Genomic DNA, 19,293 nt, shown 5'->3' with positions numbered 1-19,293 from the left:
CTGAAATTATTAACATTTTAAAAACGACAGCCGATAAACGCCATAAGGTAAACAGTATTATAGATGTATTTACCTTTATTACGTATTTAAAATAATTATAACTTATTTATTGAACAACTTCAGATGGATAATAATTAATTGTGGAATCACTCTATTTTATGTGCAAAATCAATGTGATATTTTAAGTAAATCGGTTTGTTTTCACTTAACAATATTTTCTCTCTACTTTTATCTATTTATTATCTGCACTCGATCACGAGATGCTGTGCCTCGGTCTGGTTTAATGAAAAAGAAAAACGTATATATTTTTTAAATATTAAGTTTCACAATAATTGAGAAGCTATGAAACAATCGAAAACGTTGAAAATGTTAAGTGACAGCAGTTGTCAAGAAGGACGCTGTCCGTCACGAGCAATGTGTAGTGTGACAAATGTTACTTTTTTGTTAAACAGATGGCGATGCCATTTGGGAAAAACTTTTTTAACGTGTTTTTACCTGTCACGGTAAAAACACCTATTATATGTATAAAAGCGTTTTATTAAAATTTCAAAGCAATCGGTAAATATCGTTAGTAGATTTAAGATTTTGAACAAACGAATATTTTTGGTTTTGATAATATATATATAGATTCGAAAATCTTTGTACAAAAGTAATGTACATTGGCGAGAAACTTGCTATAGAGCAATATCTTCCAAGTAACTAAAACAAACTTGTGTGAATGGTCAAAGTTTGTGACTTTGATAGTTGTTTTATTAGTGGTCAGACACTGGAGAGAATATTTTGATAATTTCACGATTACAATTTGAAACTGTTGGTAATTTTAAAATCTCGCCTATAAATAATATTTACGATATATAAATTAAATAATAATAATAATAAACCCTTATCCGCACCCCAATAGGTCACCAATAGGGCACCACGTTATATAAACGTAATGTTATCTTGATCGTTTACACATGAAGGAAAGGTGATCAGCCCTCCGCTTCAGGTACCAGTCCAGGGTAATATTGAATAAATATTAAAGTGAAAAAATCACTTATATTTATTTTACCCCCCTTGGGAATCGAATCCGAGACTTCCAGAACGGTAGCCGAGCATGCTGACCATTACACTACGGAGGCGGACAAAATAAATATATGTATAAAGTGAAACCCTTAATAAATTTTTGAGATACTTTCTGAATAAGAACTGCAATTCGATGAACATTATAGCGAACGACTAACTTTGAAATTAAGTGAAGGAATCTAGCTACATACAGTATGCAATCCAATATAATATCATAATGTTAATGTATTAATTTACTGTTTTAAATATGATAAAGCTAAGAATACTGCGCGCATCATATAAAGTTTTTGTTCAAAGCACATTGACGTATAAAAATACAAATCAATAATACTTGCCATAATTTTTTTAAATGAATCTAAATAAAAAATAAGTAAAAATGTTGGTTCTATTCTTCTTCTTCTTCCTTCTTATAGATCCGAATATGTGTCTGTTCCGCTATCCGTCTCTTGTGACGTGGACTGCCAGCTACCACGCTATCCCTTTAGAGCTCTTTCAGAAGGTCTTTTTCTGTCTAGGTTCTTTTGAAGAACAATTCGGGGTAGTCTATTTTCTTGCATTCAATTACATGGGTATTCCAGAATTGTTTTCGCTGTCTTCCCCATCTGATTATATGCTCCGTACTAAACATTTTCCGAATATTCATATTCGTTATTCGGTGTCATAACGTGTTTCCGGTTTCTTTCCATTTGTGAAGTTCTTAGAAGATATTTGTGAAGGTCCTCACCAAAAAGTTACATTTCCAAAATTACACAAAAAATCCTTTAAATGCAGATCAGTTCTGTTTACTATATTCTATCAAAATCTCAATTAATGATAAAACGTGACCAATCTTGTGCTAAACCAATATGAAATCATTAAATCGCACCAAAACGTAATAATTTTTACAAGCTAGAATTCCTGATTACTTAAAATAAAATATATATGTGGCGAATGTGAGAGGGAAAACAGAACGTGGACGACCGAAAAAGACTTGGCACGATCAGATCAATCAGAACCTAAAATCTGGCGGTGTCAAAAGTCTGCGTAATCGGAGGGCATGTATGACTAGATGTATGGATGTGAAGGAGGCGAGGAGTGTATGTCAGGACAGAAGAGTGTGGCGTTCCATCCTTTCTGCCTACCCCTGCGGGGAAACGGCGTGATGGTAGTAGTAGTAGTAAAATAATTTATAATGGAAATGTATCGTTTTGGTGAGGACATTCATATTTCGTTCTTGCTGTCTACTTTGGTCTTTATTCTTTATATGTGGCAACCGGTCTTACATACGTCTTGTATATTCATATTTTATTTTCAAAACTCATAAAGTTATCAGTGTTTTTTTTCTCTTGGGTACCCCGATATTGCACCCTGTGATTCTATTAATTTTACAATTCTAGTGACCCTAATTTTACAATCATTTCGTAATGATACCAAAAATGGCAAATCAGAATTGTTGCTTACAATAATGTAAAATGGCATTATATTTATAAGTATGCAGTGTGTATTGTATTATTAATTAATGATACTTTGAATTAAATTTTAAATCACTTACTCAAGATATATAATTCTGTGTGCTTTCAAAGCTTGTTACACTAAGAGCTTTTATGTGTAAGGAACTAAGGTTATAATGCATTTAATTCTAATCCAACAGTCTAAAATCAAGCGCCGAGTTGTAATTTATCATTTTCTCGTTAAGGTTTATGGAGAACAATGAGGTTTATAGGCAGCCCTCGACTTTCGCACATAACAAGTTTCTGACATTTAATGCGAATGTTGAAGATTTGAATGTAGAGGGATATATAATTATTATATTTTAAATAAGAGAAATATTTGTGTTTTTATTATTTACACAAATATTTCAATTTCATACTATTTTTGTGAGCTTAAAAGACTCACCATTAGAAATAGGTACCAAATTGTGGTAGAGTGGGTTCGAACCGAGGAATTCTGACCTAAGAGTCCGCGACACTAACCACGGGACCACAACCTGACATATCAATGATACTTATATCAATGACACTTAAATATCAATGTTACTTATTATTAAAGACCTGTTTTTTTGTACAAATGGGCCCTCAATTTATTTTTATCAGTTTCAATACTCTAGTTTCTTCAATTGTCACTTATATTTATAAATTTGAAAAACCGAAAACTTTAAAGAAAAACAAATTAAACGATTTTTTTAAACATGCGACAGTGAATTCAGTGAAAGTCGAGGTTGACCTTTATATCACATGTATGTAAGTGTAAGTGCACACACACTCACACATTTTGCTGTTGAGATAATTTCTCAGGAAAACGACACTATACCTATAAATTCTGTTTAGTCTTATAATAAATACATATGTACATATGGTATTTATTACAAATGTAACCATATTGAAAAAATTCTCCTAAAAAGAGTATGGTGAGTGCGTTTGGCTATTCCTTGAGGACTTCTATCTCAAAGAAATCTCAACGAGGTCACCAACGTCAGACAGAGTTCCAAAAAAACTTTTTTTTAAATAATAAATGAAACCAACAACACTGCATTTATACATCTTAAAAAGTTTATGCAATAAGGATGTTAAATAAAGGGGAGAGTGGCGAACGTTCACAAAAGTATAAAGTGACCACTTAAGCCAGCCAAATACCAGGTTGTAAGCCCTTGGATACTCTGACTTCCACCTTTTTTTGTAGATATGATAGATGTTTGGTCTTCAGTTGAGACACTAGAACTTCACTAGAGACATCTATTGGTGAGATGCCTAGACTTCTATATTCTTCTTCATCTTTGATGACATGTCAAATAATAACATGAAAAATAACTCCTATAATTGGAGATAATCAATTTATTTGAACACATTCAAAATGTTGTACATTGATATATGTATCATCTGTAGCGTGAATAATCCAGATTCCAATAAAAATGGATATTATATCTTCGAAACTATATACTTACTACGAATTTTATAAAAAAAAAACATTTATATAGGTGCAGATTAGAGCAATTCCATTGACCAATTGGATTTTAGTATCTCACAAAATCAGTTCGGCATGAAAGAGCTCAGGTAAAATATCTGAATTGGAATAAGATAAGCTCGCTAGAGAACAACATTGTTCCCTTGATAGAATCACACAAAGGTCTTCAATACATGTATTGTGAGAACAAATTAATGTGTGTCCTAAAATGTTACTAGTAAGTCTTGGAAAATTACTTATCTGCTATTTCAAATAATGCACTTGGATAATCTGACAAAGACATTTTAAAACAAATGCTGACTTTAATTTATTTTAATGTTTTTTAATGAAAGAGTACATTGTTGATTTTAACGTTCCAGTCTGATAAAAGCAGTACAATGTAAGAAATATTCATTTAAAACTAAAATGTAACATTGTTTTAAAATCAATTAAAATATTTTATTATAACATAATTATAATGTATGCCGGTTTCGAAGCTAACCGCTTCTTTATCAAGACTTGATTAAGAAGCGGTTACATTTTAATTACAAAATGGAAAATCACAAAGTTAGCTCTTCAAATATAAATTATAAATATTTATTTTGTATTTTAATTTATTATTTATTTTGAAGTATGATAATATACTATGTGTAATACTATTTAAAAACTCTACATCACGACTACTGTTTCGAAATAACTTTTCCCTTATCTGCTCAACAATACACTATGTACTAAAATCTATCGTTAACTTGACGAGGGAATAGTTCTTCTGAAACCGATAATTGTGAAATAAAGTTTATAAGTGGTAATTTACACAAAGTGGACGAAAGATGATAAAGATGAACTAGTTTTTAAAAAAATATTTTGTATTTCAATAATAGGAAACTTCCATTTCTTTTATTTTTAATTTTAGATGAATATGGTAAATGTGAAAAATATATCACAAATTACAAGATCAAATATAAGTGCACATGTCTTGAATTTATTTTGCTATTGGCGGGAATCGGGCCCTTGCCAGTTTCACAGTCGAACTTCTACCTGACTACGCCACTATGCCTGCCTACAACTTAAAAAAAAATAACTGCATTTTTTCTTTACAACGAAATTTAAGCAAAAAATATTATTTGACATAAGCTTTATTTGACATCAGCTTAAATAACATAATGTGTATTTTTCTACTTCAAAAGATAAGAAGGCTAAAAAAAATTTAATTTGTTTTTATGTTTCTTAAATTCTACTTATTTCCAAAATACATATGAAATTAAAAAAATTCACAAAATTCACATGAAGTAGTCTCTTCTTATGTATGTAGATATAAAAGTGTGTAGATTGTAAACCGATTTTTTATGCAATGAGTTTTAGTATTATAACGCATAATGCTAAAAAAATGTTTTGACATATTGACAGGGTAGATAAAAGTTGCCTACTGGTTAGTATATTAATCCTCTATTCAACGTTGAAAAGTCCTGCTTTGTAAGTAATAAAAGCTCAAAGCTTTGGGAAAATAGTAAATCAATACATTTTCAACAACCTTTCATTCAAACAAGCATAGAGGCAACTTTTTAGTTTATATTATTTTTTAGCTTAAAAAATCACAGAAGAATAAAATTTGTATGTATGTTTGCAATGTTTATCGTAAAATAGATTTTTTAATAACTTTAAAATCAGTACAATTTTAGATAATAAATAATATTACATAGAACTGATTTAAGTTTGATGAATTTTTAAAGCAGGATTATTTTAAATGAATTTATATTTAAAAATTAATACTTACATATACATACATACATGCATACATATGTATATTCAAATATCCATGTACATATTTTTTTAAGGAGACCCACCAGGCCACCTTATGTGTCTGTTTAGTTTTTTTTATCCATTTTAACATCATATACACGCAAAAAAAGAAAAAAAGTAATTAAACGCTTTTCACAATGCTAACATTTGATCGTTTAACAATTTCTTTATTATGCCTTGCTTGGTTGTTTGTTAGCAGTGCGTAATGTGAAGTTTTCATAGGCCAAGAAATCGATATTACTGAACTGTTCACTTATTAATTAAATTTCACCAGTTACTAATGACTTACCCTAACAATAATACAGTTCATTATGACAATTAATCAAAATTCCTGAAACGCTGTCCAAATATTTGTGAAATTGATCAAGCTCGTTTTAAATAATAAATCAAAATGATTCATTATTTTGTAAGTATTATTGTTTCAAAAACTTTTATAGAAATAGCACGCATACCCCGGAAGCTTTGTGATTAAATTTTCATGGCAAATCGTCCGCATTTTGGTGAATTAGTTAAAACGTTGATTGCTCGCAATAATTTTAAACTGAAACTCTGAAAAAACAAATCATTATTATTTTTCAGTTTTTACATTCAAATTTATATACCGAAAAAAATCCATCCAATTTACATTCCTCAAAAACGACACCTTTCGACATTTACTATTTCTGTATTCTTAATATCGAAAACTTGAAGAAATTTAAGTTGAATTGATGAAATAAAATAAAACTTTATCTTAATTAGTTTTAGTTTTAATAAAAAAACCATAATGTATATTTTAATTGAATTCAACCATGAAAACTGGACTAAACGTTGGACTTTATGGAGCCTCCAATGGCTTTTCCCGTCATATATATCAATAAATAATATTGATGAAAACAGTTTCGATAACTATTTACACTGAACAGAAATTTTGGAGCCACAGTAATTAAATTGAGATTGTGAATATATTGGGGCTTCTACAAAATATTATGTTTCACGAACACATTGATTAAATCTGGATAACTGGAACAGATTGGTGGAAATAAGTATTCCATTTGATTTTTTTGCTTTCTGATATTCTAAATAATATTTTACTATACGAATAAATACATATATTTTTTAATTTTTTTTTTACACCAAATAGTTTTTTCCGTTACCTTTTTTCGGATATGTATTTTCTATACAATTTAATAGTTTTATGACTATTCATTGAAAAAAGTAGTCATCAAGATTGTTAGATATTTAAGCTTAGTTTATATGTCAAAATCCAAGACCGTTTATTGAATAAAAAATATACCCATATTTTATATTCAAACACATAATTTCATCATTTCCAATACGTTACTGAGTAACATAATTCATGAAATATTTACATAAAATCAACGAAATCAACAATTTTTATTTCGTTGTTTTTATTTTAATTGAATACTACATTAAAGAGTTCGATGAAAAATTGCTTCATAAGCAGTTTATCGCGATTTTTGTTATTGTTTTTTATGCTATTTTTATTTATTTAGTAAAGTAAAGAAAGAATACCCTAAACGTAATAACATTTTTCATTCATATTAAATTAATTAAACAGGATATTGTAACAATCTGATGCACTAGCTTAAGTATCAATCGTCATAGAAAAATATTTTATTTTATTTTTTGGTACATAAAAAAAAATCTACTTATATTGAAGTACTTTTCTTCCTGATCTATATTAAGGAGCCAGGTAGGTACTTAAGTATCTATGTAACAGAACAAAATAAAAGCTTTTGGAGAGATCGTTAACAAACCCTTTACTGTTGAGTGGCTGTATTTAAAATACGAACGCATGTTAGCGAAGTAATGATTTCCAAATGAGCGTAACTCATTACGCGTAAATTTATCAAACATATTAATTCGTAAGTCATTTCGTGCAATAATTTAACGCATTTAATATGTACACAAAACCCTTATGATTTGTTCTCGTAAATAAATTATCAACTGTCTATGAGCGGAGCCCACAGAAATGGTATCGAGGGATTCTAAAACATAATAAAATAGAAGAATATCGTGACAATGAACTAAAACACTATTTTAGTTAACAACATCTTCCGCGCGCTATTTCTTTGGTACCATATTTGGTTAAAATTCAACATCTGATGTTTTGCATTGAAGCATAAATCTTACTTCCGAAAATTTCATTACTGTGGCTGTCAATCGTGGGTAGAATGGTGAATGTTACACGTCTTTAAAGTGATCACTCAAACCGGCCTATGAAAGAAATGACTTCCGTATTCTTTTCCATCTATGTTATGGTATCAAAAAACTCGATATAAATTGGAGGATATCCAAAATTTGAACCCACTTAAGAAATACATATGTTTAATACAAATTGAAAATTATATTTTCAGGCTTCTATGTATAGTATAGGCTAGTATGTGAAATAGTTTGTGAAGAATCTTACATTTATTTGATAAGGTGTTCTGTTTTTTTTTAAAAATGTATGGAAAACTTAATGATTTCACTGGTTTTTAACGTATGTGTGGTAAAATAAGAGTTACTGTACATTTTTTTTGGTTTTGGTCAAAATTATTTTTATTTTTATTAAAATTACTTATAAATGAATCCCACGCTCATCCCCTTCAAAGTAACACCATATAGCGGCAATTGAAAATAAGCATATTTCGTAAATTACTCACATCCAAAATACAGAAGAAAAAAACTTATTTATGTTCATACAAATATATTCTTGATCTAAATAAATTATGTTATCACAAATGTAAGTAATTACCTATAAAACATTTATTGATTTTGTTTGCTTTCTTGTGTAGTTAGTTAATAGTAAGCATGCTTTATTTAATATGTACGAGGTGCCAGTTCGACCCCTGAGTAGCATTAAATATACAGGGGTGTCTGAATGGAGCCTAAAGAGTAGAAAATTTTCACTTCCTTTTTCCGTCGCATTTATAAAATAATAATAAGCCTTTCCTTTGAAATATTCTCGATAGCCAAACCGTTAGTCATACAAGATTTTAAAAAATGCTTTCTGCTGAAAAAAGTTTAATTGAAGGCCAACCGCCATTCATTCATTAAATGTATTATCTATCAATAAGAATATGATGTTTTAAAAAAGAATAAAAAACGCTTATATCGTAGATAAGTACTGGTTTTATCTGAGTTTAATAATATTGTACATGTTATTTTTTTCAATTCATCAATCAATTGATGTTAAATTGAATTAAATGAGGTAACTTTAATGTATTAAGTAGTATATTTGTGATAATAACGGTAAATGTACAACTGTGTGTACATTTACCTTTATTTTCACAAATATTCCAAATACCTATAAATATAAAAAAGGAACATCTATAGTTCTCAAAAATGGTCGTGTTTATATCAATAAACTCAAAATTGGTCTTGAAGAGTGTTTAATTTTTTAAAATATCATCAAGTTATTTCACAATGTTGATGCCAAATAAATAGATAATATATGTAATGAAACGGTAGACGAATCCATTTGTACCAACTTCCAAGATAAGAATTTGATTTACCAGTTTTGATTAATTTATAATATATTCATGAACTAGTTTTAGAGATAAGATTAAAAAAAACTGGACATTAAAGGATACATTTAGAAAAGAAAATAAATAACACTACAAAAACAAAATTTTATTAATTATAGGTTACTTACTGTTATAATTAGTGTTTTTATATGCAAGGCAAATAAATTGAAACAGGCACTTAAATAAGATTGGCATAATATTTCAAATTGATTTGTTTTTGACCATTTTCTAAAACCAACTCTTGACTTGGAGTTTTATATCTCACCCTTAAGGGACCGCCTGAGAAGTTTGCTGAAAGGGAAACGTATGAACAGGTTGGGTAGGTACAAAGGGTGGAATGTAGAACTTACACTTGACCCGGTTCCGGATCGTGATGGCTTGTTAGCACAGGTAGTAGTGGTACAGGGAGGCACATGCCGGAGACAAATTGTTTGGGAGGCAGGAATAAATTGGATGGACTCTGCCCCTGCGACTGAAAGGAAGGGTGGGATGTGATTCAAACGAATAAAACTTCTATTATTTCTTCTTCTTTGACCCTCGTTCGTACGAAAATGGTGTTTAAGGCACCGTATCAGACCTTAGCAGTATTAACATTTCAACATAGATGATGGAAAATATGAAAGTCTGCATATTGCTCACTCCTTTCAAGAACGTCAAATAAAATCGTCAATTTTCAGTTGTGCATGTTTTCGGAATGCCCAGAAAATGTTCTGTATCCCAGCAAAAAAGGCATATTTTTTACTTAACATTTACCCGCTGCAGGGCAGAAAGTGTTGTATTTGCATTTTGAAGAAAAGGTATTGTTCAATTGTTTTTTTTTTTAAATAAACTAAATATTTTTCGAATGGTGAAAAAATATTCAGGTTTAACCTAAAAAGATCTGTTACACAGTAAAAAGATTAATAAGTGACAAGATATTTATTTTTAAAACATTGTATTATATTTTTATAAACTTATATGAACTTTAAAAACGTTCTCCTGAAAATTTTTGATTTATAACGTTCTTGAAAGGAGTGAGCGATATGTACAGGGTATTTGATTTATCGAAAACTGCTTTAAGTGATCACTTTATAAACTTGTAACATTCAACACTCTATCCATGATTAACAATACTCAACTCTACTCAAATTTTTGAAACTTCTAAAAATTGACATCCACACTAATAAAATTTCGATGGTTATATCTATACATATTCTTTATAAGACACCATTTTTGTGAGTTGTCAGCACCATCTATGGTTGAGTTGAGTAGTTTTTTTTTATAAAGCATAGACTTACATTCACAAAATTGAGTGGGTATTCAAATATTTTTTGATTGCTCTACTTAAGAGTTAGGTACTTATATTGACATCTCAACATGGGTGAAGAAGAATATCTCATCCTTATTTGAAATTTGATAATTATCGTTGATTACAGTGTATAAATATCACAAAATGTAAGTAATTTATGTCAGGGAATTGCATACTTTTAGGGTTTCATTTCTCACCCATTTAGTTTTTTTGACCAATTATTTTTCTATTTTCTTATGAAGTAAAACATACTGATTTCTTTTAACATTAGTTTTTTAAAGAAATATTTTAAAGTAGTAAGTGACTAATATTTTGTAATAAACACTTAAATCCATGTGTTTCTGTTAATAAATACTTAAATCCATATTGTTTTTTTTTTAAATCTGGTAATAGTTAAAACGTGAAATATACATAAGTTGAAAATATTAAATGTATCATACCTCAAAATACATTGTAGATCAGTAAATTATGAGGGCCATATCAGATTCTGCACCCAAAAATTAACTAGGAAGAGATGAAAAATCGCGGGCACCAAAATGTGTTATTAGATGAATTATTTATATAAAGATATTGGTAATGTCGAATTAACGATAAAAGATTTTCATAGAATTAAATAACTTGGTTTTAACCACTTTTTATTATTAATACAATTTAACTTACTAGTTTAGACAAGAACCTTGTCATCATGAGGGCTTATTTTAATTCAAAAACAAAAGTTTAATATTTATGTGGACAGTAATTAAACATCAATTTTCAGAATATTTGAAAATCTTTATACACAATAGACGAACCAAAAGTAATGTATTATATAAAAGGGGAGCATATGTAGTTGTATAAAGTAGATAAAAATGTGTAACTAGTATGCAACTTCATAACTTTTTCTCATTTCCCAGATTGGAAAATAAATATTTGATACTTGCCTTAAGATTTATACCAGTGTGCCACTGGGGTTAGCTGTAGATGTTACGTAAAGTACACTGTAAGTAGTACGTTACTAGAGATTGGCAAAAAGGGTTTCTTGCTTCATTTGTCGCTGGTTCTGAGATGGTACATAATATAATATCATTACATTACGTGAGTCCACAGCTAGCAGCGGGAGTACTTAAGCGGCAATGAGATAAGAACTTTGCCGCACTTACATCTTCAAGCGTACATAGTTCGTACCAACGTATCTCTTAGTGCAAAACTCCTCTCTCCCTAGGGTTTCTTACGGATGTATGTTATTCTATGAAGATGTTAAAGATGTTATGTTGACTAGTTTGACGAAAGTAATATGAAGAAAAAAAAACAAACGGATCGATACCCCTTTTCCTTAATTTCATCGTCATCAAACCCTTATCAGCACCCGATGGTGCATAGGGTACTGCATCATATAAACGCAATGGCATCTTGGACGTTAACACACGAGGAAAGGTTATCAACCCTCCGATTCAGGTACCAGTGCAGAGTAATATTAAATAAACATAAGTGTGAAAAATCACTTTTATTTTTTGGTTCCCCCTTCCTGGGAATCGAACCCGGGATCTCTAGTATGGTAGCGGAGCGTGCTGACCATTACACTACGGAGGCAGACAGATTTCATTAACATTAATTTTTAGTGTTGAACGTTACAGCAACTAAACTAATCACTGCTCATGGCGCACAGCGTGCAACTTGGCAGATGATGAGACTTCAATAATTTTAATTACATTTTTTATTTTTTCAATGATTCGCAATTGTTGAGGAATAAAACATTTCAGGTATGAGTGATTTCTTTTCCTTTTAACCAGACTGAGCCACACCATCGCGTAGCCGGATACAGATAGTAAAAACGTGTGTTTTAATTTTTCTTAAGGACCCAGGTGCCAAAAAATCAAAATAAATGATTTCGACAAGTTTTGTGTGTACTGACATTTCTTGGTGGAACTTTATTAAATAAAATATAATATGGAACAACAACTATAAAGACAGCTTTTTCCACTTAACTTAATTGACTTGTGATGGGATTTTGTCATTACCGACATCAGATGGTGATGTCGGTAACGACGAAACCTGGTTACTGGTCAAATTAAATAAAAGTGGATAAAGTTATTTAGTTCTTATACTTTATAAAATGTTAAATTTTTTTTTGTTTAGCGAGGTTTTCAAGGGATAATAAATAAATAAACGGTAAAAATTATTCATTTTTTTTACACTTTATTTATTCCAAACATGCTAGTATGACAGTTACTTTTTTGAAATTGTTATACTCGTAAATTCCCTTTTTTTATTCCTGATCAATGAATATTAAATGAAAAAATATTGTTTTGATTTTTGAATATGACAGACACGTGATGCCTACAATAATTACTACCATGATGCTGTTTCAGTGCAGAGGTAGGCAAACAGTAAAAAACTCTTCATGCGTTTGGTCTGATATCTATATGAAAAATTGACAGGACAGCACATTGCCAACGAATGACATTGCAAAAATGTCTTATTTTGTTGTTTTTTTTTTTAAATTATGTTATTGAACCATTTTGTAGAATAGATTTATAAGACGAGCAAACTTATTATTTATTTTTATATTTAATTTCATCTATTTATCAATTATTATATGTAAGTTGCATAATTTTCATTTAGACTTTAAGGTTATTTTGTCCTATTTGTCCGTAGGCCATACAGTTATATTTTTGTAGAGTTCGTTCAATTGAAATTATTGTGTAGTGTTGCATATAAATGCAACAAAATGTTAAAGTGTTTGCATAAAAACTGGTGAAATTTATAGCTAGAAAATTGGAATAAATATTTAATTAGTGAACGGAAGGTAAATTTTACCGCAGAATTGGAGCTTGATGCATTAACTAATTTATTACTTTGTGTTTTATTAATATGGCCTTTTTTAATAAATCTAATGGAATATTTTATGGAGAAGTTTGGACAAAATTTGTTAGGTACATAACTCCGGGATTTATGAAAAATTTTACTATACCAAGTCCATTCCAACTCTTGACTTATTTTGATTTCAGCGCCGAATATCTCAGCTTAAATTTGCGGTAGAAATAGTGAACTTTTTGAGATTAAAATTTCAAGGTTGATGACTGGTTAGACCCTATTTAATTTAGAAATACATTACATTGGTTAAAACGTGGCAAGAACCTTCCACATTTGTATTTTTAACATCAGAATAGAGTTTTCGATAAAATGCTGTCAATTTTATTTTTCGTGTACAAAAAAGCGATTTGGTTATGCCTTGAAAGATCTCCATTTAAATAAATAAAGTAATTAAAAATTTATCAAATACTAGATATTGGTAAAACGACCAAAATATAATATGCCATAATGAATTGTGGAATTATGTTTTATATTCTGAATATAGGAAAGTAATTGATTACTAAATTTATAATTAACGGGCCTCATAAATAAAGATAAGGATAGTTTCATTTCCTAAAAAAAATACTGGGGATAGATTGGAATTACCTAATCAATCAATCAGAATCTTTTATTTTATATCATGTATGATAGGGTATTTTAAGTGAAATGTTTGTTTTTATATAGGGTGAGGTGGAACAAGCGTAACTTGGTTAACGTGATTTAACGTTAAATTTGACGCTAAATCACTTTTGATAGAGTGCATAACAATTTTAATATAGTGTTATTTTTTTTCTCATGGAAAATTATATAAGAAGATGCGTTGATGTTTTGAGTACGTAAACATTAAAAACCAGCCCATATTTGATCCAATAGGATTTGCCACTGCTACAAAGATACATGAATTTTCTAAGACTCGATTATTGGGTGATTTTGTGGCAACATTAATCCCTTCATTCCCCAGACATGAATTCAATGGACGTTTTTATTTAGACACATAAGAGGGGAAAATATTCGCTAAGGTATAGTTAAACGTAATGGTTTGAACGCCAATTTTTACTAAAAAGAAGAACATATTTCAAAGACCCACGAACGTGTATCCCGCAATGCGCCCATACTCTCATCGATGTTAAACATTAGCAAATTGATAACATTGTAACAGTTCAAATTGTATATATATATATATATATATATATATATATATATATATATATATATATATATATATATATATATATATATATATATATATATATAACATACAACAAATACAATTTATAGTATATTAAGTTACAAAGCTTTCAATATGTTACACTTGATCTTTTTCATCCTATGCGTTGGATAAACTGGTAAATATTAAATCATATATTTAATATAAACAGGTTTAACCTATAAAAGTCGTGTCTGCGGAAGATATTCGAAAAGTATTTTTCTAGTCTACAAACCTCAATTTTCTCATAAATTCTATAGTCTCGTAAATCTCAAAAAAGGTAGAGGCCAATATAACTTTGTAACTGAGCTCACGACATGGCAACACGTGGAATGAAATGAATGTGAGTGGAGACCGTGGGGTAAAGTAAAGTTTGGGATAAATATTGAAAAGTGAGGGGCTTTGTAAATGTAAACACACTTTTTTTAAACATTAAATTACATCAAGTGGTAGGTCATTAAACAAGTAATATGGGAGTCCATTATCAGGTTATCTTATTTCCTCCCCAATCTTCGGAATGTTAGAAACCTTTCAAATTTATATTAATAATTAATAATATTATCGTCTCAAATGAGGGTTTGTCAATAAGCCTAGACACTCCTGTATCAGGTCCGGGAATGCGGTTGGGACAGCTTTCAATATGTTTTGCCTCAATTCACACCAAAAATTTTATTTTTGACTTAGTTTTATATTACATAAGTACAATAATTGAAATGTGATAAGTTTTTGTTTTTTCTAACGTACCTATTTTTACATTGACCAGGATCGATCACAGGATTTAAGGCCTAATGTACGATAACTCGCAACTATTTTTTTTTTAAATATTTGACATAGTTGAATTTTTCGCTGAAAATAATAATCGCTTTAATATTTTTAAAAACAGTTTTTTTTTTTCAAAATAAATATTTGGGAAAAAAATGTGATTTTGAAACGAGCTATATATAGCTTCTCTAATAAAGTTATACACAAGTATATACTTTATTAGAGAGGTAGAAACGTTATATTTGAAATGTATTGTATATTTAGTAACTATTTTGTATTATTTAAATATGTATTTTGTAAAACAAAATATGTATATTAAAAAAAAAACAAATTCCAATAAACAAATATGTATATAAATTTATATACATATATACATATTTTAAAAAAAATTGCGCGCGGAAACACGTCCAGCCCCTACCGCAGTCGCTCGCTTCTAAATTTAAACGATTGTGATTTTAACCTAGTGGATGGTAGCGAAATGTGATGAAAAAAATTCACGAAGACGGAGGAATGAATATTATATATTTCTTCATTTTTCTATCTACACTTATCCAATGTTAGTAGATACGTACGTTGAGATAAAAATCCTTTGAAATATCATGCCATACGCGAAAGTATTAAGAAAATTGGATGTTGGATGTTATTACTTTGATCATAATAATGCTTTGGAAAGGAAATCTTATTTCAATCATCGTAGTATACATTTTTACTTGTATGATTTTTACTTTTTTCTAAGCTTACCTTTCTTAGCTTTCTCCAGCGGAAATAGAGTCCTGGGGGACTCAGGAATTTTTTACTTCTCAACATAGATTATGAAAAATATGGAAATCTGGGCATTTGCGAGGCTTACGACCGTCATAGGCTAGTTTATATAATCATTTTACAGACGTGTAACATTTACCAATTTGAACCAAACTACTGAAATTCTTGGAACTTCTACATACATGGTTCAATTTCGAAACATTGTGCTTGAATTACCAGAATTTCACTAGAGACATCTACTGGTGGCATGAAAGAAGCTTAATATTGATCAGAAACTCTTTTATTTTAATTTGAGGTCCGAATCTTGGATTATAATCACATATGAGACTAGAAAATATCCTTTTTATTTGATTTTTTTTATATTATTCTATTTTAATACCTTTGCATTTTACAAATTGACCAGTTAATTTATTCACATAATTTAGAGTAAGTACAAATACTTGTTCACAAATCTGGATTATCTCCAATTATACGAGTTATTTTTCATAAATTATGAAAAATTACTCCTATAATTGAATATATTCAAGAGCCCTTAAGCCCTTATCCGCACCATCGGGTGCATAGGGCACTGCATAATATAAACTGAGTGTTATCTTAATCATTAATACATGAAAAAAATATGATCAGTCCTCCACTTGAAGTACCAGTCCAGGGAAATATTGAATAAATATTAGATTGAGAAGTGTTACTTATATGATGGATATTTTTTTAATTTTAATATATGAAAAAAAAAAATATTGTAAACAGAGAGAATTAACTGCCACACCCGACTGTCATTTCAAACAGTCTTTAATTTTGTAAAAAAATTACATTTAATTCACAAAATTAACGATGAATAATAAAAGGAGTATTTTTTATTATGCTTAAGTCAAAATAAATATTTTTTTCAAAATTTAATTTAATTTAATTTATTTTATTTGTTCAGGAATTGTATAGCTTTGCATTTAAAAAATATATAGTAAAAAATAGTTAGATTAACAAAAACAAACATTACATTACATTAACATAAATAGTTACATTAATAAAAATAAAGCCAATTTAACAATTCCACATTTATGTTATAATAACTATTAAAACATTAAGAGATAAAAAAAGAGTGGGAGTGTATGTATGAGAAAGGGAGTAAAAGGGTAAGGGTATGGATTAAAAAAATAAGTCCAATACAAAACCTTAAAATTAAGACTGTAAAACTGATTTTTCATTTATTTTAATACCATGCATACACAAAGATAATTAAAGAGCTTGAGGACAATTGTTAAGGATCAAATACTGAAAAGATGAAAAATTATTAAATAACGTTATGAAAATTGACGAGTAAAGGAAAAATGAAGAAGAAAACATTATTAGACGGATTCGTGGTATAATTAAATTTGGGAAAGCCAACAAATTATACTTATTGTGATTACATACAATAAGTATAATATGTACAGTCAGGACTGATAAATAATAAATTAAGGGTTACCTAATTGAATATTAATGTACAAATGATGACGCATGGAATTAATGTGTAGGTATATATCAAGAAGGGGAGGCTTTCGACTTTTGTACAATAAAAATGGTGGCATTCAATCGATACACCTTTCATAAACGATAAAGAGCTAAAAACAATGTAATAAATAATAATCTGAATAAGAAAACTTACTCGTAAATGGAATAAATTTATAGTTTTTCTTTATAATTTAAAGTCTATCATATTTTATAATTAAGAATTCAATTTACTTGACATTGGCAAATGCATTGTATTACATGTGCAACGCCATTCTATATTAAAAAAAAAAACTTACTCGTACCGCATTAAAATGTTCCCTACCTTTACGTATATTTTTTTAATGTAAAACATGATATTATTAAAAAAAAAAGAAAAAGTCCATCTCAAAGCACAAGAGCTCTTTTTTGGAGAGGCTCAGAGCAACTAAAATTATATGATTGTATTTAGTAGAAATGGATAAAAATTGTAATAAAATGTAATTTTATTAAATAAATAAAAAGAATATGAATTCTTAATAAAACATTCGTGTACGTTTATTAAGTAATTAGGTATGGAAGTCAAGGCCTTCCTGTATACGTGTCCATTATTATGAAAGTTGGTACCTAGAAAAGTGACATAGCCAATATTTCCATATAATTATGGTTATGTTTTACGGGCTGATAATACCCTTTCTAGTGTGATTAGGCCTTCATCATTTATTATTTAGTATCCATCCAATACATTATTCCTTATAATTTTATTTTAATCAATTATTCAATGCATACCATACGCATTATTCTTACGCATAATACGATAAAAGGAAAAAATAAAATGAACGTATTAAAAACAGAAAAAACTTTATTACAATGAAACGTACTTGTATGTTATTTTGGATAAGGAAGATACAATACATATTTCGTTATAGTAATTAGTGATTTTAAAATAACATTGTAAATCGCTGTACCCGTATTAGTTTCAAATATATTTTCATCTTAACATAGATGAAGAAGAATATGGAAGTCTGGGTATTTACATGGCTTGTGACCTGTCAAAGCCTGGTTAAGTGATCACTTTATACCACATGATTTACTTTTACATGATTGAGAACCATACTTATAAAATTTTTAGAAATTAAATTATTAATATCATGACACTGTACATGTGAGTTCATTGGAGCCATCTATGGTTGGATTTGGAAGAGTTTTTTTTTAGTAGAGTGGATGTACGCAAGATCCTAACCAGATTATTCTACATACTAGTTCAGATGTTTCCTAATATGATTTCTGTCATAGACAATTAAACTGGGCAATTAAAGGGTTTACGATTCGTCATAGGCTGGTTTAAATGTTCACTTTATACACGTGGAACTTTTACCATTACACCTTTAATTGATGACCACACTTTAAAATTTCATAAGTTATTTTTATGTTGAATTAAAAACATCTTGCTCTTGCTACTTCTTCGGGAACATCTATGATTATAAAATAATAAATTCATTAATATATAACCATAGATGGTTATATAATAATTAATTAATAAGTAAATATAATATTAGCAGAAACCTTCATGAAATGAATGTAAGATTTTGCCAGAATTTAAAACAAGAATTTGGAGAGACTAGAAATATTGTGAATTGAAAATTCAAGGTTAATCTTTTAGTTTTTAAGCAAATAAAGTATTG

At 29.0% G+C, this 19,293-nt stretch overlaps 1 protein-coding gene across 1 annotated transcript in view; it reads right to left on the bottom strand.

Annotated features, from left to right (window-relative positions):
* LOC148307711 (uncharacterized) overlaps positions 1-19,293 on the bottom strand; it is a 120,686-nt gene that overhangs the window by 13,456 nt on the left and 87,937 nt on the right. The gene's annotated exons all lie outside the window — the stretch shown is intronic.

The sequence above is a fragment of the Brachycentrus maculatus genome, unplaced genomic scaffold (assembly GCF_059751285.1).
Source record: "Brachycentrus maculatus isolate JH-2025_06_01 unplaced genomic scaffold, ASM5975128v1 h1tg000193l, whole genome shotgun sequence".
NCBI classification, from domain to species: Eukaryota; Metazoa; Arthropoda; class Insecta; order Trichoptera; family Brachycentridae; genus Brachycentrus; species Brachycentrus maculatus.
This window is presented reverse-complemented; position numbering and strand designations above follow the sequence as displayed.